A 16425-nucleotide genomic window follows, 5' to 3' on the forward strand; every position below is an offset into this window, starting at 1 on the left:
TGTGCACTGTTTCATCAATGCTGTGAATGACTTTAGCCAAAATATGGAGATCACTTGGGAAAAGAATCATTTTACATAGTACATCTAACTTATATGTTAAGATGTACATATTGATTATTCCAATATTTATTAATTTGTTTTCTTGTTTTGTAGCACATTTTGTATGCCCATGCACCATAAATGGCATGGCATTATGGAAGCATTGGAGTGTGGTCCACTTAGGGCATGAAAAGATTGCATTGGCAAGCGAATTGTGAGTATAACAGAGCGACCCAACATGGAGGTGGTAGAACTAAGTCGAGCTCGATGTTTCAATTGGTTCAATGATTGTACATGCATATCAAAATAAGAGCAGTTGTAACACTAGCATTCAAAGATACCTCAGTGTCCCATGCAGTGTGAGATGTTAACAGTGAGCATAGAAGAAGAATATACAATTCATCAAATGCAAGACAAAATCATGCAAGGTGGCATGCAACCCGTCATAGAGAAGGGCAGGATGTGCACACTTTTCGAGCAAAAACCTACGAGTAAAAAAGTCCGAGCCATAATTTTTGACACCAACCATGCTTGTATATTTCTCAAAGGAATATACAATTCTTTCTTAATTTCTCATTTATGGAACCATATACTTATTTTTCATTATAACCCTCATTTTAGAGAACATCATCTATATATGAACAAATAGTGAACACTTTAGAAACTCCTATAAATACCTCCCTACCATACTCTCTTTTGAGGATTATGGTAATTAAATCAATTTAAAAGAGTTTCCCTAATCTTTAGCAATCCCATATTTGAAGCTCTCATATAACAATGTATTCCATATTCCTTGGATGAGTAGGAAAAAGATATTGGAAACCTCATACTTGAGGCCATTATAATCGATCATAAATTAATCTCTAATACATTATCAAATATGGGAAGGCAAGGAACGAATTTTCAAAATATTCCCAATTCTCCAAACCTAAGTACTTTTAAGGAAATGTGGTCTCTATTGAACTCCTTCCTACCATAATATGAATTAGGGAGAAGTTGTAACTCTCATATACATCTTGAAATTTTTACTTTTTATCTTTTATAACTATCAAAAGTATAATTTTAAGCCTACCATTGCATAGATCATGAAATTTTGAACATTTTTCCTTTTTACAGCTCCTCAATCTGAGATAAGGAGCAAAAGTGATGACCCCTTCTGCGTAGGCTCTCCAAGGGTATTCCGCCGGCGGAATAGGGTTGGGGGGCAAGCTCTTCAAACCATATTCCTCTGGAAAAATACACTTAGAGGGTCTATTAAAAAAGTATTATATTATTTTCTTAGGTCATCCTGAGGAACTATAAAGAGGATATTTGCTCAAAATTTCATGATCCAACCAATGGTGAAAGGAAAAGAAAGGATTTTTGAAAGTGATAAAATAAGTCACCACTTGGACATTATATATGTATATTATGTTGGGATATCTCAAGGTGTATGCCTCAGGCACACCTTATGTTTCTATGTGTGAGTGCTAGAGGCACAGTTAGGTGCCCACAAGCACAGTTAGGTGGTGGAAAAGCCACATAGGATGATTGAGAGAATCTAGGAGCAGATTGAGGAGATGATTGTGGAGCTTTGAGGTCATCAGTGATGTCAGTGACCTTGTATGAGGTGCCTACTTAAGGACCTCTTTCTTCTTCATTCTATAAGCAAGTATTCTGAGTTTGTGTCCACTCTACTCTTTCTTTTCAGTATTCCAACATGGTATCAGAGCCATTTGATCCCCCTTGAGCCCATTTTTGCCACATCATCATCTTCTTCCTCTTCTTCTTCTTCACCATCTCTCCCTCTTCTTCCAAAAACTTGCTTAAGCTTGTTCTCCTCCATTTCTCACTCATCTCCCACGCCCTTCCAGTTGAAGATCCACCTAGATGGGGCGAACTCCTGGCTGCAAGGAATCGACGAAATACCCGCGCTGCTGGTCGCCATTGTACGAAAGTCGTCGAAGTTCTCTGCTGCAAGTTCTCTGCGCCTGCTTTGACTTTCTCTAATTCCTTTCAGGGGGAGTTAGTCCATACCTAGAGCTACCTTGTGCTGAAATCTGAGCAGCAATGGCTGCATATTGAAGGAGAAAACAGAGAAAAACCAGTCGACTTTGTTCATGAAGGTGAAGGCAACCTGACGCATTTTTTCGCCTCTTCTTCCCAGAGGATCTACTGTGGTATACCAGCTTTCTTTTGCCTCAGAAAGCCCTCTTTCTTTTGCTTTGAAGAGTGTGCTATGAGCCCTCCAAGTTCAGCTCTCTAGTTTTGACAGTTTTTACATGCTTTTGAAAATGATGCTACATAAAATGCTACTCTAGCATTTCTGGTCTTTTGAAGTTTTTAATAACTTCACTACAAGTGTTGCTTCAGTTTTGTTTTGACTTGCTAGACCTGGTTGTGATTGGAAAGTGGTTATTTCATCCACTTCTATGAAGCATATAAAAAGTAGCATCATTGTTTGAAAACTAGTCACTACTATTTGCTACATCAAGTGGCTATACTTTGGAAGTATTGCAGTTCTTTTTGCCTTGTAAGAGAGATAGACACTGCCCAATATCTGGGTTAGACCCTCTCATGGCTACTTTATATAATCTTGAGAAGTTCAATGGAAAGGGGTTCCATACATGGCAAATGAAGGTAAAATTTGCATTAATGCGGGAGAACTTATGGGGACTTGTCAAACCTTCTCCTACCGCTTCTTCTACGGCCTCAAATGCTGGGGAATCTTCAGCTCCGACACGACCGGCAAGGGATCCAGCAAGAGAAGAAAAAGCATATGGTATAATTGCTTTAGCTTTGGGTGATGATTACATACATCATATATCTGACTTGGAGTCTCCATCGGAAGCATGGCAGAAGCTAGATTTGATTTTTGGTGCAAGCTCTCATATTTCTAAACTATCACTTAAAATCTCTTTCTTTGAATTAAAAATGGCAAGTGATACTACTTTAGCTGCCCATGTCAACTATATGCGGAGTCTTATGACTCAGTTAGCTTCTATCAACTCTCCTATCACCCCTGATGATGCTATGGCAGTACTACTTAAGAGTATGCCTGAAAGCTTTGATCACATTGTAAGCACTTTGAAGAATCTTCCAAATCCAAACCTTGAAGGCATTATCTCAGCTCTCCAAGAAGAAGAAAGACACATGGAGTTAAGGAAAGGCAATGACACTGCTTATGTTATGAAATTCCAGAAGGGCAAGTACTCTCCTTGCAATCACTGTGGAAAGACAAATCACCTTTCAAAGGACTGCTTCAAAGTTAATCCATGTAAGCACTGTGGCAAAAACAACCATAGTGAGAAGTTCTGCAGAGACAAAGCAAAGACAGAAAATGCAAATCTACTTACAGTGAATTTGCCTCCACAAGATGAGGCATCCCATGAAGATTATGCATTTTAAATCATCTCTATGTATGCTCCAGATCTCTCTTTTTATGTCAAGGTACTCAGCCTGGATAGTCCTCCAAAATGAATGCAAATAAACTATTGTGTTTTGTGTGTTTTGTAAACACCTCTGGTCACCTTATGATGTAGGCCATGTGTATGCTTTGTTCCATGGTACCTCCTGCAGACATTGTGTGCATGTACATGCAGGGGAGATAACCATTGGAAGGTCTTTTTGTATCCCTTTCTGTTTACCTTACACCCAAGGAAACTCTTGCTAGCATGAGAACCTAGCCATAGATTTATCCTTGACCACCATGAGATGGCATGAGAAACTATGAGACTAGATGTATCCTTGACATAGCCTGAGGCATTCCCTTGAGGGGGGGTTTGTTGGGATATCTCAAGGTGTATGCCTCAGGCACACCTTATGTTTCTATGTGTGAGTGCTAGAGGCACAGTTAGGTGCCCACAAGCACAGTTAGGTGGTGGAAAAGCCACATAGGATGATTGAGAGAATCTAGGAGCAGATTGAGGAGATGATTGTGGAGCTTTGAGGTCATCAGTGATGTCAGTGACCTTGTATGAGGTGCCTACTTAAGGACCTCTTTCTTCTTCATTCTATAAGCAAGTATTCTGAGTTTGTGTCCACTCTACTCTTTCTTTTCAGTATTCCAACATATTATATAAAGGTATATTTATATCTATATCTATTTGATATTTACTTACATATTCCTTGAAATAATTTGGATTTTTTTGCTCCCCAAAAATGACTTGAGCCTATATATTTTGACCCCTCCTACCTTTTGTCCACTCGTCGCTCGGGGGTTTTTGCTCGAAAAATGGAAACCCTCGAGAAGGGTGCATATGGGTGGAGTCAGATGAAATTGATGGCGTAGACTCTTCCAACGTGGATGCCCATTCATAAATTTCAAACTCTATTTGTAATTTTAGCTATGTGATGTGCAGTAAAGTCAATGTATCAAGGCTACAAAAAGGAATATTTTGAGTTGTTTGATGTAAATTATAGGTTTCCAGCTCTTGCTCTTTTGGATCTTATGTGAAAATAAGTATTTTAAAAAATTAGAGTTTTTGGCCCTATATAAAGCAAAGGAATTGCAATAAAGAGAGGAAAATTTGAGGGTAGTGGAGAGGGCGGCGGTGAAGGTAATGCAGACGTGGAGAGAGGAGAGTTGGTGAGTGAGGTGGAGCATAAGGTTGGAAGGTAGGGGGATGAGGTGGTTGCCAAGAGGAGAGGGAGAGGTGGGGTAGAGAGGACAGGGAGAGGGTGGTGAGGTAGTGATAGGGAGAGGTAGGGTAGAGAGGACACGATCACAAAGGGAGGGGAGAGGTAGGGCAGAGAGGACAAGGTTACAAAGGGAGAGGGAGACGTGAGGGAGATAAGAGGGAGTTTATGTTCAAAATAAGTATATTTAAAGATTATGTTTTTGGGCCCTATTTAAAGGAATTAGGTAGCATTTTCATTTCATTGTTATCCCACTCCCACACTCCAATGCCCCCTCCCACTTGCCCCTAATCCCCCATTCCCCTCTCTCCCTCTCGTACCCTCTCCACCTCTCTCTCCATCCCCCATGGCCAGGACAAAGTAGATGGCCAAGAATGAGAGGTCCTCCCCCTACAAGGAGTTATAGGTTCAAAACCGGGCACCGTGGCACTATGGGAGATTTACAAGTATCAGAAGTCCATTGATCTCCTCATCCCAAAGGCAAGCTTTGCAAAGGTGGTGCATAAGGTGCTGCAAGACATCAACCAAGGTGCCATGAATAGATGGTATTGTAGAGGGGGGGCGACAACGGTGGTGGGTGATGCCCCTTGGCAGATTTCAGTAGATACCCTTCTTGGTTTATAGCATGCAACTAAGGCCATGGTATACCTCTTCGATGATGTCTAGCTAGCTGCTATCCACAAAAGCAGGGTAATAGTGACTGTAAAGGATATGCAGTTTATTGTACGTCTTAGGAGACCCAAGAATACTTCGGCCTATTTTTTGTACTTTGCCTTGGGAAATTGTTGGAGATGGTGTATGTATTATGCCTTGGATGCTTCTCAATGTTATTTTTTATCCCTTTGAATATAATAAAGTGTCCTTTTTTTCAACACTTGCGATCTATGTCTTTGTCATTACAATATCCAATTTCACTACATGCAATACTTTGAATATGATAAATTATTCTATATTACAGTAGTCTATGTCTTTATTATTGTGATATCCAATTTCCTAAAATGAAATATGAAAAAAGGAAAAAAAGTCCCTTTATCTTTGCAACTTCAATTGAACTTATATGCAATTCAAAGAAAGGAAATAATAACAAAGAACAAAATCAATTGAAAATTGTAGTCTTTATTTCATTAGAGTGAGTTTACAAAGATAAGCCCTTTAGGGCACATTTCACTCTAGTCTATGCTTCTTTCTACTGGGTTTTGCACCCTCTTTGGCTCATCTAAGAAGAGAGGGTTGAATGATTACATTCTCAATCTCTTGGGGATCAGTGACCCCAGGTATATGGAGCAATCCAAACCGTGTGTCTAATAACAAAAATAAAGCAACGTGTTGATTTATTAGAATAACACAATCTGTAGTGTGATGGATAGGCTTCTTTTCAACCATCCGCCGACTAAGGACCCTAAACTTCATAATGTTTAATTTTCCATTTGGTGATAATTGCTGATGGAAGACCAAAATGTTTTGGGACACTTTGTCAATATATTGTCCAATTAAAGCCATCCCCCCAAGAGGATCCTCTGCTTCCACCCTTGCGCGACTTGCGTATTCATCAATCCACAAAATATCTTGGAATGAACATCTTACATCAACATCCTAAAACTTGATTTGTGTATAAAAACATATTTATGGCAGACAAATTAGGGTTTTGAAGTGATTACTTTTATTTTTTATTTTCCAAGTGAACAAATTTGTTTTTGATATCTATTGAACCTAGGTGCCCCAATGTCTTTTAAACATCACATGACAAATTTTCAGCCCCAACAGAGCTCTGGAAGCATGAAATTGGACATCATGTGACCAAGGCCTACTTTTTGAAAAAAGTGGGCCTTGGTCATATGATGTCAGATTTCATGCTCCTAGGTCTTTGTTGGGGCTACAAAGTGATGCCATGCTTTCTAGGGACATTGGAGCACATGGCTTCTTGACTTGGAACCCTAAACCCTAGTTGGTTTTGTTATATATGAGTTACTTTTTCTATATATGAGTTATAATATTTATGGGTTCTTCTCACTTGGAACCCTAAACCCTGGTTGTTGGGTTTTGCTATTTGTGAGGTGTTGGGTTTTGCTATGCTAAACCCTAAACCCTAGTTTTAATTCCCTACCAAAATATATAGATGATATGAATCAAATGATGAAAATACACCCTAAACCCTAAGGGTTTAAAGATACATACTTTTTCTACCTCATCACCTTGGATATCAGCCAGACTATCCAATTGGAATCCCTTCTGGTCTTGCACTTCTTCTTGAGTCAAGGTGCCAGCTTCTTCATCCTTGTCCCCGAACAATGATCTCTGCAAATGCAAGAATTCCTCCTTCAACATCTGGTAGTCTAGCAGTTGCTCGGCATCCTCAATTGCTTTCTGTGTGAGATGGGTTGCCTCTAAATCACTCAAGGTTGAGTCATCATAGTATGCTATCTCATTTACTTTTGTATTGATGGGAGCATTGAAGTCAATGATATCCTCAAAGGCATCATTTGCAACTAGGCATAGTACCTCATCCTCTTGAAGACTAGTTTCCTCCACTTCTAAAAGAGTAAGGTATTATTCACTCCTCATCAGTATTATAAATGGAGGATGGGCATGCATGACTCAGATAGGCTGATAAGATGCTCTGGATTTCAAATTTCTTTTTGGCTAGATCTATAGCATGCTCCTCAAGTTCTATGTCCAGGTTCACCTCAACTGCTCCACCACTTGAGGATGTAGAAGGACCCTCACATTGTTGTTGGAAATGCTCATTAAACTTGCTAGTTCTGAAGAGAATAGCAAGGGCTACATCTCTCTTGAATGGGAGAAGATGAAGCATCCCCGAGGGGAATAGAAAACTCACAAAGAGAAAGAGAGAGACATTTACATGGCCCTACTAAGAGTCTTCTTGAAGTTAGCACTCTAGTCAAGAAATCTCAAAATATCCAATGGGACCCATTGGTGAGGGGAGGTAGCAATCTTAAAAGACTGCCCATGGAGTGTGAAGACAGTGGGAGAGAAGGAAGGAGTCTCACTTGCGGCTTTCTCACATACACAATGGGGGAATACACACAAAGGTGGAGGCTGAAAACAGTTTTCCTCTTCTTAGTTGTGAAAGCCAAAAGAACTCTTGTACAAAGATATAGAAGAACCCTATATGTGGGTCTCAAACCAAACTTAGCTAACTAAGGTGGCATACTAACTGAGCCACGAACTAGAGTACATAAGGATAGCTGTCATCTAGCTATTATTCATGGGTGGTGTACCAACCGCATTTGCAGCTAACAAGTCGGTGACATAAATGCACAACAGTCACCCTGGCATATCACGAGTGGAGCTCGATATCTCAACACTCCCCCTCGAGCTCAATCCCAATTCCTGCACACCAAGCAGGTCTCTGAACTTGTGCAGCTTCTCTATGCCCAATACCTTCATGAATATGTCAGCTACCTGATCCTCTGTGCTGACATAAACTAGATCAATAAGACCTAGTAAAGCCTTCTCCCGCACATAGTGATAATGCACCTCAATGTGCTTTGTTCTAGCATGATAGACTGGGTTATTTGCCAAGTGTATATACTGCTCATGTTGTCACAATAAATGATAACTGGCCCATCTATAGACTGATGCATATCATAAAGTAGCTTATGCAACCAAGCTACCTCACATGCAGCCATTGCTGCATCCCTGTACTCAGCCTCTGTGCTTGACAAGGCAACTATAGGCTGTTTCTTGCTGCTCCAAGTGACTGCAGCACTCACAAAAGAGAATACATATCCACTGGTGGATCGTCTATTAGAAAAACTACCAGCCCAATCAGCATTAGTGTATCCATGCAACTGTATCTGAACCCCAGCCTCATAAAATAGTCCATATTGCAATGTGGACTTCACATACCTGAGTATGCGTCTAATCGCATCCAAGTGCGGTTTCCTTGGAGCCTGCATAAACTGACTTACCAATCCAACAACATAGCTCAAATTTGGCCTGGTAATAGTCATATAAATCAAACTTCCTACTATGCGTTTGTACATAGTAGGGTCTTCCAGAAGCTCACTTGCATCTGTGCTCAGCTTCACATTCTGCTCCAAAGGAATTGAAATAGGCTTACAGCCTGTCATCCCATATTTGGACAGCATGTCCAATCCATACTGCCTCTACAAGAGCTATATCCCACTTGGTGATCTAATCACCTCAATGCCCAAGAAATAACGCAGCTCTCCCAAATCCTTCATCTCAAACTTCTGCTTCAATAGCATTTTCACATGAAGGATATCTTCATCACTATCACCTGTGATAATCAAATCATCAACATAAATGACGAGCAGCATAATACCTTTCTTTGTTTTTCTCACATAAAGTGAGAAATCTGCCTTGGAAATCTGAAACCCAATAGTGACAAGATACTGTCCTATCTTGTCAGACCATGCTCTAGGTGCTTGCTTCAAGCCATACAAGGCTTTCTTCAACCTGCAAACAAACTCAGGATGAACAACATGAACATAACCTAGTGGCTGCTCCATAAAGACCTCTTCTTGCAAATCACCATGCAAGAAGGCATTCTTTACATCCATCTAATGTAAAGACCATCCCTTTGATGCAACCATAGCAATGACTGCTCTTACAGTTGCCATCCTTGCAACCGGACTGAATGTTTCTTCATAATCAATGCCATATGTCTGTGGATACCCCTTGACAACTAATCTTGCCTTGTATCTGTTCATAGAACCATCTGCATTGTGCTTCACCTTATAAACCCACTTACAGCCAATTGCATTCTTGTATTTAGGCAAAGGCATCAATTCCCATGTAGCATTTGCTTCCAAGGCATCCATTTCTTCATCCATGGCTTTCTCCCATTTTTCTTTTCCCATGGCTTGCTCAAAAGAAGTGGGTTCTGGTTCCTATATCACTTCGACCATATAGGCATAGTGAGTGGCTGTAAATCCATCATATTTTAGCCTATCCACAGGATACCTAGCTTTGGTAGACCTGCTGTGCAAAGTAGGATCACTTCCAGGTGCTCTCAAAACATCCCTGGTCTTCCTTACTCCAGGTGTAACAACAGAAGGAATACCCAACTCATCATCAATGCTCTATTCTGAGCCACTAGACTCACCATCCACATAAGAGTGACCTGCATTCACATCAAACATGGGCTGATCTATCTTCTCTTTTCCTTTTCATGATACATGCATACCACTATCTGCATTGCTTTGAGGAGATTCTCCTGATCTCAATCTACCTGTCCATGGCAAAGTATGTGAACCACTACTAGAGGACACTGCAAGTTTACTAATATTTTGTGATTGCTGTTGTGAATTCTGTGCAGCATTACCGTTTTGTGCATCTATATCATCAATCACATTTACTAGTTTATACTAGCTGCTCATCTCATAAAAAACAACATCTCTGCTCACTGTAAATTTACGAGTAGAAGGGTTATAGCATCTATACCCTTTTTGCTGTAGAGAATAACCAATAAAGATGCACTTCTCAGCTTTTGGATCCAACTTGGACCTCAATTCATCTAGCACATGAACATAGGCAATGCAACAAAAAATTTTCAAATGAGAAATATCTGGTTTCCTACCATGATACATCTCCTCTGGCATCATGCCATGTATTGCTGCAGTGGGAATCCTGTTCATTATATAAACTACTACAGCAACTGCTTCAGCCCAATAATAATCTGGTAGGTCTTTTTCATTTAGCATGGCCCGAGATACCTCTCCAATATGCCTCTTTTTCCTTTCTGCAAGTCCATTTTGTTGTGGGGTATGACTGCATGAATATTGCTGCTTTATGCTATGCTCCTGTAGGAACCTTGCAAACTCATTTGAGAAGTACTCTCCCCCTCCATCTGACCTTAGGCATTTTATTTGTAGGCTTGTTTCTTTTTCAACCATAGCTTTAAAAGCTTTGAAATTCTCAAACACTTCACTTTTCTTTTTCATAAAATGCACCCAAACTTTTCTGCTATAGTCATCAATAAAAGTGACAAAATAATGTCAGCCTCCAATAGATGCAGCTTTAGTAGTCCACACATCAGAGTGGATTAATTCCAATGGCTTCTTACTCTCTTGAACATGTCTAGGAAATGGTTTCCTTGCTTGTTTTCCAAATTGACAGGCTTCACATACCTTATGCATTTCTACAACCTTGAATTTAGGCAATCCTGCAATAAAATTTTGGGCCTGCATTAATTTAAGTTGTTGTACATTAACATGACCAATGCGTTTATGCCAGATATCAATATCTGCAAATACACTGGCCCCATGTGCAAACATTGTTGCACTCAATTCAAGCATGTCTGCATCCAACATAAACATCGTGCCCTTCTTCTTTCCTTTTGCTATCAATCGACTGTTATTTTTCATATCCTCAACAAAGCATCCATGAGGATTAAATCTAACTTGCAAGCCCTGGTCAACCATTTGACCAACAGAAACCAGGTTCTTGGTGATGTTCGGGACATGAAATACATCAGACAGGTATTTCTTTTTCCCATTCTGCATAGACAAAGGAATTTTACCAATCTGCACAATAGGACGTGTAGTATCATCACCAGTCTCCACAAATCCTAGTCTTTCCATTTTCCTTGCATCCTGCATTCATTCTGCATGACCTGTCATGTGGTTTGACGCACCTGAGTCAACATACCACACATCATTGATTTCTTCTGCACTTGTCACACAATTGATCATGTGTTGCACCATAAACAGATGCTCATTTCTGTCATCACCCTGTCTACTAGAAGATGCATAATTCCCTTGCTGCAATTTTCCATTCATGATGTCATTCTGCTTTTGTAGTAGTCTTTAGCCATATGACCCATTTTACCACAATAGTAGCATTCAACATTGCTATTTGCATTTTGACCTCTCTGCCATCCACCACGGCCTCTTTGGCTCCCCCTGCCTCTAGAGTTACCATGTCCTCCTCCATAGGACTGGTTTTCTTGAGTTTGCTGCATATTCTGATTTCTACGACGGCCTCTAGATCGGCCTCCTCTACCTCTCCCTCTACCTCTTCCAGCATTTGAGTAGAAGATAGTTTCTTTTGAAGTTCCTCCTGAAGAAGATGCACCACCATTTCTCTGCTCTTCATAAATTAGAAGAGCAAACAACTCCTCAAAATCAGGAAATTTTTCACAGATGGCAATGGATGTTTGGAACTGTGCATAATCCTTTCCTAGACCATTCAAGGTCACAGAAACTAGATCATCATCTTCCACTGGCGACCCAATGGAAGCAAGTGCATCTGCAATTTTCTTCACCTTCATGTGGTAGTCATTGATGCTCATATTTTCTCTCTGCACATTGTGCAACTCCTGCTTGAGCTACATTTTCCTGGCTTGCATATTTGTGCTGTACATTTTTGCCAAAGTATCCCATGCCTCCTTTGGCGTACTTGCATCCTGAATATGCACAATCATAGAATCTGAAATACTGATAGACAGCCAGTACATAACTTTTCTGGCTCTCTCATGCCATCCTTTAAATGCATGCATTTCCTGTTGATTGGTCTATCTATCTCCATCTCTCCCTCTCCGTCTTCCTCTTCCTTTCTCCCTCTCCATCTCTTTCTGTCTCTCTCCCTCCCTTTCTCTCCTTGTCTTTATGAACCCCTTCCAATCCCTCTCTCTCTCCCTCTCTCTCTGTCTCTCTCTCTCTCTCTCTTCCTTTCTTTCTGTCTCCCTCTCCCTCTCCCTCTCTCCTTCTCCCTCTCCCTCTCCCTCTTTGTCTATCTCCCTCTCTCCCTCTCCCTCTCCCTCTCCTTCTCCCTCTCCCTCTCCTTCTCCCTCTCCCTCTCTTTTTGTCTCCCTATCTCCCTCTCCCTCACCCTCTTCCTCACCCTCTTTCCCTCGCCCTCTCCCTCTCTTTATGTTTCTCTTCCTCCCTTCCTGTCCTTGTGTTTATGAACCCTTTTCTCTCTATACACATTTTTAAAATTACAAAGATTTATAAAATTTTCCTTCATACACCATAGAAAGCCATCAATTCAAAGGTTTAAATGATTTAACACAATGAAAGAAACATTTCTTGTATTATTTATTCCAATTGTACGTCTAGCAATGTACATTGTTGAAGCATGAGGATCCAAACACTTGATCTCAAATCTCTAAAACAAAAGATATGAACTCTTACCATCATGTGTTTATTATTTCAAGAGTATATGGGGGACAACAATTCTTAAAAAGGATGTTTTTCTTATCCGTATATCTAACTTTGCAATTGTTAAGTCTAAAATAGTAGTCTTGGGGAGGGCTTGTTGTTGCCAACTGCATTTCTTCTCTAATGAACCGCATGGTCCACTCCTCTTCCAATTCCAACATGAGCCTCCAAGAGAATGTCCTCTGAAGATCTATGGAGTTTGCCTTCTGCATGAACCTAAAAGACAAAGGTATCCTCATGTGCATCCCACAAGGCTATAACCTACAGAAGGATACATGTCCTCGTAAAAGCCCCCAACTAGGTGGACTCCGAAATAGGCAAATGGTCTGTATCCATCCACTCCACTGGTATGGCTGCATCTATCTGCTACATCCTGGCTGCACATCCTCTGAGGTGACTAACTGAACAAACTCTCTGATCCTCTGGAAGCATCCTAAAAGCTTTCTAAGCACCCACCATTAGTGTAGGGTGGCCCAACTCCCATCTAGACCACTGCATGTAGTGTGACATATCCAGTGATCTGCCATGCTCATCTAGTATGCAATCATTCCACATGATGGGTTGCCTGTCAATTTCTTCACAAGAGGAGGGTGGAACTCTTTGAAGAGTACTTTTAAAGCTGTCCCAAGCTTTCAAATGGTAGCCATGAGAGGGGAGGTAGGAGATCTGAGATGGGCTAATGTAAAGATCCATCAAGGGATGTCCATCCAATCTCCTCCTTGAGAAGGTGTGCATGTATGTATACTGTGTAAGAAAAAATCCTTCCATGGCTCCTGACCAGGCATCAAACCCCTGACCACCATCTTGTAGAGCAAGGCTCTACACTACAAGTCTGGATCAATAATATTGAGACCCCCTTCCTCAGTAGGTAGAATAAGAGTCTCCCAAGCCACCTTGGCTATCACATCTGAAGTGCCGCGTCTAATCCACTCCACAAAGTTTCTGATAGGTCTCTTGAGCTGAGTGATACTACTTGTAGATCGGCACCAACAAGAACAAACAAACCAGGCTATAGCCAATAGTACCTAGTTTACAACCACCACTCTGGATGCAAGCTCAAGTCTAGCCAAACTCCAAAATAGGAGTTTCCTCCTGATGCTCTCCAACATAGGAGCGAACTGCTATGCCGGAGAAATACCCACCCCAACCTGGCATCCAAGATACCTGAGGGAGACACCCCTTTAAATCCAAGTAAAGCCAATATCAGCACCCCAATCTAGAGTGTCCTCGTCACTAATCCAGAAACCATTGAATTTGTTCCAATTAATGTGAGCCCCTGTTGCAATGCAAAACAAATCCAAGGGTATCTTGAAAGAGGTGAGTGTTTGTGGAGTGGCATCCAAAAAAATAGCCGTGTAATCTACCAGCCCACTGTCTAGCAACTCCTCTTCACATCTCAACAGAAGTCTCAACCCAAAAATATCAGCTTGAGCTCTAATATAGAGGCTCATAGCTTCAGCCACAAATAAGAATAGAAAGGGGGCTAGAGGGCATCCTTGTTGGACTGATCTGGAAATCTAAAACCTATCTCCCCTGACTCCACCAATGAGTACCTGGATATGGCTGACCTGTAAAGAGCAGAAACCCCTCTAATCCAAAAATCCAAAAATCCAAAGCAAAGAAGGGTTCCCTCTAGAAAACCCCAATCTACCCTATCATATGCTTTTTCAAAATCCAGGAGTAGAATTGCCAAATCTATGGCCCTCATGCATAGCCCACTCAGAAGCCTCCCAAAATGAGAATATATTACCAAAAATGCTTCTGCCATGGACAAAGCTTGTTTGCGTGGGCCCCACGAGAAAACTCATGACAGCTTGCATGTTTGATTGCATCAGTAGCCTCTGTTGTATTTTTTTTTGTGAAAACCTGATCCGATTAGTTTCTGACTTTGTTCTGTTCTGCAGCAATTGGATCTATGTCGCAATGTTGTATCCGCTAATCAGGACCTGTATATTGATCAATAATCTTAATAACATCAATCTCAAAAATAGAATATACAGTGAGGTTTCTTTTGAGGAAAATTTCTTCTTCATCTTCATCAAAATCTGGAATCATATTGATTCCTTCTACTTGCAGTGGCTATGTTTTTCTTGAAAAAGATCTTCTTGAGGATAGGTTGATCTTGACTTTCTTTTTCCCTTTTTTGATAGTGATTCTCTCTTAGCCCTAGTCTTGCGAGACCTTGGCAGCTCTTAACCATGGCCTACCCAATAGCATTGAGTAAAGCAGAATGCTTTTCCTCCATTGGAGCACTACAAATGTGACTGTGAATGTTAGTTCCATGATCGTAATCTCTTGCCCTCTCAATATTCCAAGAGGTTGAATTCTCCTTTGGTTAGTTATCCTCACCTGGAATGGTGTTGGAACCAATTCATTGCAGCAAAATTTTTTGAATAAATCTTCTGAGAGGATATTAACATCTGAGCCTCCATCAACCAAAACTTTTGGGGTTCTCTGTCTTTTGTAGTCTACATGAATGAGTGGTATCTTCTGGATGCAACCTCTTACAACTTTGATGTTTGAAAGATGGAACCAAGTTTAGTAGTTGATCAAGAGTAATTTGTACCTTGGAGTCCATCAACTCTTGAAAAAAGAGTGTGTTGTCCTCATTTTGCATGCTTGTGTCTTGCTGCTTCTTTTTGGCATGTGTCGTAGTATCCTCACTTCCTGGAGTTATTTTGGCATGTATCATAGTCCGTTGTTATGTCTTTGCAGTTGTACTCTATAATTCTGGGAACTCTGGGCGATGTTCTAACCTAAGCGTTCTTTTTTTGTTTGGGAGTTGTATCTTGACTTAAGTAAGTATTTTGTGGATGTTGGCTCTTCTCGGGAAACTGCCGTGATGTATTAATACTACATTGTAAATTTATAGCATCATTTTTGTGTTGTTGTTGTTGGGCAGGTGGATTGTCATCAGACTACAGTCAGATCTGTTGGTACTACATTATCCCTTTTTCTTTGTTATTCCAGTGTTCTTTTCTGACATCTTGTGAGGCGTTGTTTTGTAGCACTTGTTGCAATTCTTTGTTCCTTGTCTCAGTTTGATTTGGCCAGTTCCTTGGCCTGGCCATTTTCCTTGGGGCATCTCCTAGCCCTAGTAATGGCTTTGTATTCTTCGATCTCATAACTACCAAAGCTTGAACATTTCTTTGATTGTGTTGATTGTTGTAGTTGTACTCCTGATCGATGGGCTCTAGATAGACCATATGTACTCCTAGAGGAGGCTGTTGCTGATGATTTTGATTGTTCCTTCCATCGTATTGAACAATGGGTGTACCTCTTTCTTCCCTATGCTTGCACCAAAGCTCACATGGTGGACCTTGCCTATGGCCATCCATACCACAGTAGGTGCAAGCTTGGTCTTGCATTTCCTTTGCTGCTGGTTCCCCCATGGTTGTTTATTTTGCCTTCTTGGGGCTAAATTTTGATACCTTTGTTGTGGTGGTCTTGCCACTGCTATTTGATTAGCAGGTATTGCTTATGCTTGATTATGTTGTTGCTGAATGTAAGGTGGTACTCTGCCTCTGTAATTGGGGTTGTACTAGCACCTTTCTTTGTCATGATTGTCTTTTTTGCAGAACTCACATGGAACCTTTTGTTGTTGTGGGGGTGGCTTTAT

This window comes from Dipteris shenzhenensis, chromosome 33 (genome assembly GCF_047967505.1).
Source record: "Dipteris shenzhenensis isolate YYH24624 ecotype China chromosome 33, Dip_SZ_1.0, whole genome shotgun sequence".
Taxonomy (NCBI): domain Eukaryota; kingdom Viridiplantae; phylum Streptophyta; class Polypodiopsida; order Gleicheniales; family Dipteridaceae; genus Dipteris; species Dipteris shenzhenensis.